Source organism: Mya arenaria, chromosome 8 (assembly GCF_026914265.1).
Source record: "Mya arenaria isolate MELC-2E11 chromosome 8, ASM2691426v1".
In the NCBI taxonomy this organism is placed as follows: Eukaryota; Metazoa; Mollusca; class Bivalvia; order Myida; family Myidae; genus Mya; species Mya arenaria.
The window spans coordinates 3,008,865-3,014,933 of NC_069129.1; positions in this window are offsets into that span (position 1 = coordinate 3,008,865).

Below are 6,069 nucleotides of genomic sequence, written 5' to 3' on the forward strand. Positions count from 1 at the left end.
CGCTGGTGCCGCTCCAGGTGCTGTACATGAAGCCACCACTGAAGCTATTTCATTAAGTGTATCTGCCTGCTGCTGCTGGTGGTGCTTCTTCTATTTCTGCTGCAACAATGATTCAAATAATTTCTGCTGTAGCTGCAACTGTCATTGGTTCCCGTTTTGGTATAGGAGAAGCAGTTGCTAGTAATAATGATGATAATAAAGGTGATAGTCAATATACAAAATCAAATTGGCCATCTACTGGTACATCAAATAATACCCTTGTAATGACAGCTGGAGCGATGATGTTAAACAAAGACAAACCAGCGGCGATAACGGTTGGCACGATCATGAGCAGACAAACTTCCGTCAATGTACAAGCTAAAATGAACCTATTTGTATAATATAATATTATATTACAGTCAAAACAAAAAAGCAGCAGCAACATCACCACCAGCAACGCCACCTCCTCATACATTGATTAGACATAAACTGTTACAATTACTTCGCAGTGGACGATTACTGGCCTGGGACATATATGATGTGAATGGACGAGGGGAGGTGGACATATCATAAAGACTTTGTGAACAAACCAAAAAAATATACGTGGGATCCCGTAAAAGAGAATTACGCATACAATAAACAAAAAAATGCATACACTGAAGATCAGTAAACTGAATTTATAGCATATTTAGTAACACATAAAAAGATATATAACGCTGTATTTAGAGACAATAAAGAACCATATTTTATAAGTAAGCATCAGGACAAAGGAGACGTAGACGTTGCTGAAAATAATAAATTTATTACCAGCAAGTTCGGTGTACTAGAAGTTATAAATTTAATAAGAGGTGGACACCCAAAACAAGTTGAAAAAGTTATAGACATAGTTGATAATGTATCCTAAACAATAATATCCGTCGTATAACAACATGTCATTTAAAAAAGTGAGTAATGATGATGGTGGTAGTAGTAGACTCGTAGTACTTCCATACAGGAACAGGCAACATCTTTCCTATTTGAACAGGGTCTAGATCCCTTAATGTATATACCAGAATCTACACTGGAAACAATACTAAAAAAATGGAATTGAATGCATTACTCAATGATACAACATCTATGGATTCATTCGAGGATGTTAAAATATTCAAATCAGGGGAGTCTACAAGTATACACAATCATAAAGTGTACACATATGTTCCCATCAAAAACACTGACACAGATCAATACATGGTCAAATATGCTACAGTAATGTTTCCAAATCAAGAGTACTGTAATGTCACACATGAACTGTATAAACCAGATGATATCCCTGAGAAAAAAGGTTACGATATTGAATGGGAATTGATATCATTTAGACTTCGTTTCAGTCCATGCTCATACAATAATTCAAAGTTCTCATCAGGGTATTAGCCTTGTCCAATAAGTTTTGTCCATTGTATAACGTACGCACAGAAAGACAATTCTTGCAAGATTGGCAACAATCAAATGAATATGGAGATCCAATGCCCATACAATATGTACTATGTGAAATAGGAAGACAGAAACATATACAATTCCAGATATCTCAAAAGGATGGCTTTTGGCCATATCAAGATCAGGAAAATGCATTCATATGTTTTCAACTGAATGACAAGCCTGATTTCATCGAAAACATCAGAAATGCATCATGTAACATACAAGGTACAAATGAACCAAGACTGGTTAATTTTAGAAATGCATGGATTGGACATGGGCCTATAATGATTAAGGGAATCCTTAATATGAGGAAGAATTTACTGTCCTGCATTTACAGTTACATATCAAATAAATGGATTTTGTTGTAGTTTGCGTTTTTTCTATGCTTCCAGTGTTGTAATCATTAGAAAGACAACATTGATGAAATTTTATATGTGTATAATAATATTTTTTTTTTAAAAATACAGGAACTAGTTATTTTTTATAAAATTTGGTCAATTTTGTTTGACTTGTGATGAACATTTTTACAGTGGGTTCAGAAAACTGATATTGCCTTCTTCAGCACTTTGGACTTTTGGTCGCTTCAGACGGTTTATTCTTATAGAAAGGTATTTCCCAACGTCCATTTGCCAAATAAGCATTTGGAGGAGTTGAAAACATATAAATCCCGATTTTATCAGAAGAAAACATGACGTAACATTTCGTGTTAAATATGTTACGTCTCGGGTCGCTTGGTGATTGGACGACAACATAACATATATAATGCACCAAGAGACCTGTTTTTAATTTTACCAAGGTCAGGTGTTCATTTGATGAAAACAATAGTTCCCATAATTACGTACAAAACGTGTATTGATCACCCGAAATATTTCGCCTAAAGTCGTGTCTCAAATGTTACGTCACAAATTTTTCAGATTGTATTCATGTACACAGCCCGTTGTGTATTTCGACAAACGTTAACTGTGTGGCATATAGCTAATCCCGCGAGCGGAAAGTAGCACCGAAAGCGCGCATTGATACTGTGTAGTATATCCAAGATGGTGGATCAAGCAAAGCATGGGTAAGTGTTGTCGTGGAAGTTACGACCTAACAGGTTCGAGGTGGGCTTATTTCATTCAGTTCCATGACATTAATTGATGCAGCTTGTATATTTCGCCTGTACGGGTACAAACAATAATGATTTGTCTCAATTGTCTTGAGGTTTAAAACATTCGATTTCACGCACGTTCGGTTCAAATGTTTTGTGAAGATCGATCCGAAGCTGGTATTTTAGTGTCTTATGTTACGTCTACGAAGTCATTGTGTTTACATCGGTACACGCTGTATTTTAAATAGTCACAATTCGCAGTTTATGCATATAAACTGAGTAAATTTTAACCAGATAAATAAGGAATTTCTTAAAAATGCCTGTTGTCACACAGCTCTTTATTACACGAATACGTAACGGCGACACCATTCATTATCGATTTTGGCATTTGGGTAAAGAGTCCCAAGTTACGTCCAAATAATTATTTTATTAAAACGCAGGACTGACATTTGTTTTAAAGCTTGTGACAAAGAAATATTCATGATTTAACAATTAAATTTAATATGCATCTTAAAGAGGAATAAATTATTAAAAAAGAAGAAATGCAGCCTGTTTATAATTTTTAGCGAAAGTATTGAACTGGACACTTGTTTTCTGTCCAAGTTACCTCTGAATTAAGAAATACAGACATTCTTCGGTTTAAATGGCTTGAAAATTCATTCCAACACTTTTTTAATGAAGAATGAACAATACATGTGTATGAACAATTAAAAAACCCAAAACATTAAAAGGATGTATCGTGGAAACCGGTTATTATACTTGGTCACGTCAATGTTACATTTTAAAAATGTGTGGTTGTGTCCATGTTATGTCTAAATACACGCATCAGAGTACATGTGACATCTTTTTTTTGGTCTGCCCAAAAACGAACTAAATAGAATCAGCAAAGCAATATTATGTTTACTTGCAAAAAAAAAATATTATGCGTCCTGGTAATATGTACCTCAGTGTTGTTATGATAATAACATATAATTAAACAATGATGTAACATTGACACAGAATTTGTGTCCTTGTTACATCAATTATAAAATGTTGGAGTCTTTGTAACATCTCTTGAACTGTCTTCTGAATTGTTTCTTCAGACTGGTTCATATGCCTACATTTATGAAAATATGTCTACTTACTACACTGCAATTTTTATTTATTTTTTTGGTTGCCTGTGAAATCCCTTTTCACATTGTTTACAAGAATTGAAATATAGATGTAATTTTGACACCATAAGTAGAGTCCAAGTTACGTCTTAAAAATAGAAAAGGTTTCTTAGTTACATCTTTATTCATCCTAGCTATCCAATAGAAACTGTTGTAGGACGCTTTATTTAAACCAATATCTTGGAAGAAAGTCTTTTGTTAAAATTGATCAATCTCTGAATTGACTTGTATCATTTTATGAAACAATATTATTTGATACCATAATGATACCATAATTGGTATCAGCTATGTCTGTGTTATTGTCAATGAAACATCTGTGCAGAATTCACAGAAAATGTTCTGCAAGTTTTTGATGCATCTCCATTTTTTTATACATGTTAAAATTTGTCCTCAATAAAACGGGCATTTAAATGTATTCTTTTGCAAAAAAAAAGATTTGTTAGTTCAAGATGTAACTTGACACACTTGATGCTAGGTTTGAATGTTATAATTTGTGTCAATACCTACGTCTCGATCTACAGTTCGACATAAAGAACATAGGAAATGTGTGAAATTCGACCACTTGGACTGAAAAACGAGGTCGACATAGCGAAAAAGTGGAGATAAAAAATCGACACAAACAGATTTATTTTATATAGAATAAGAAGGAATAAATTCGGGACTGGAAAAAGTCGACATAACCGGAAAGTCGACTTATCCGACGTCGACACAGCGAGGTTCGACTGTATGTTGCTGTTTGGGTGCATCATACAATATACAACAGTGAGGATGATGTTGGAAACAAACAAAAGCGGAATGGGATGACAAGAAAAAGAAAAGAGGAACCAAAAGTCAAAATACAAAGAAAAAGAAAAACACAGAAAGATCAAATATTGGGATGTAGAACATTCGAAGACCTGCAAAAACAGGCAGTAAAAGAAAATGAAGCAGTTGGCACTTCTAAAGACCTGTCATTTGCTATGATTAAGAAAAGTGTGGATAACTTAAGTTCACAGCTTGTGCCTAGTGATATTCCTCTGTTTGCCACGGTCAGCTAGTGTGTCAGCCTATGGAAATGAAGAATATCACGAAGACCTGCGTTGTAGAATAGTGTATGAACTTGCAAAGAATGAGACGCGCTATCTTGACGATAAAACAATGCAAAAGGGAAAAAATGAACTTGGAAACGAACGAGTTGTACAAACATTTGCGCATATTTCGCCATTTTACATGGGACAGGGTCTAAACAAACGGGCAATACAAAGCATATACAGAAAAGAAGTTTTAGACATACGAAAGAGTGGAAAATGGATGGGATTGTGGCAGCTAGCCAGCTTGGCAAATGTTTTAGGTTGTCCTGTTGTGTCAGTTTGTCCAACCTACGGCACACACACTCTGCGAAATGATATGCATCTGATTTTATACCCCTTTAGTGAAGACCGTTGCAAAAAAGAAACTGTCTTCATTATGTGGACAAGTCTCACAGGCATTGAAGTTCCTGAGAAGGAGTTCGCGTTCAATCACTTCAAAGTACTATTGCCAATGACCAGCACGAACTCTGATGGAACATATTTTGAGGACAGTGACAGTGACTGGAGTTTTGATGCAGATAGCCATATTCTGAACATAATCAGTGACCAATTGCCAGATGAATTTGCTGACGAGACAATCAGTTTCAACAAAGAAGAGGTCAAGCCGAAATACCACCCTGGGACCCATGTGGTATGTGTAGAAGACTCTTGGTAAGTATTGTAAATATCAAATGAATAACAGTAAGCTTAACTTGCTACCTGTTTTATTCACGATCAGATGCATAACTGAACCTTAAATGTACAAAGAATGCCCTTTTGTGTTTCAGTACTATTGGAGAGGCATTGGAGACGGCTCTAGATGAGAAGATCAATCCCAATGCTGAAGAGGCTCTTCCACTGAATCAGTTGCTTTCTGGGTTAGTCCATTAACATAGTATTAAGATTTACAGCTAAAGTTCAATTTAAGCAAAGTATAAAATAGAATGAAGTATACTTAAAAGCCATATGGAGACATATAGTCTTGGATATCATAATTGAATCAGGGATGCCAATTTTCTCTTCAGCTGATTTCCCTTTTTTGGTCACAAAATTAAGTGTTGCAATTAATCTGATCTATACAAAAAATGCTAATTGTATATAGTATGATGGGGATCCTCTTATTTCATACTGGTTTCCCCTTTTTTACAAATTTGTGTAAGCATACCTGTTGAATGTTGGTCTTAAGTAATACAGGAGAAGCTCTATCAGTAAATGTGAAATCTTATAATTTCGAGTACTATTTTCCAGGACTTTCTTACGTCACCGGGGCCCTCCCATACGGTTAACGTGGGGACCTCGTTTCCCGCTTTTGAACCCTTTCGCGTTAACGTAGTCGCCATGCGAGCCG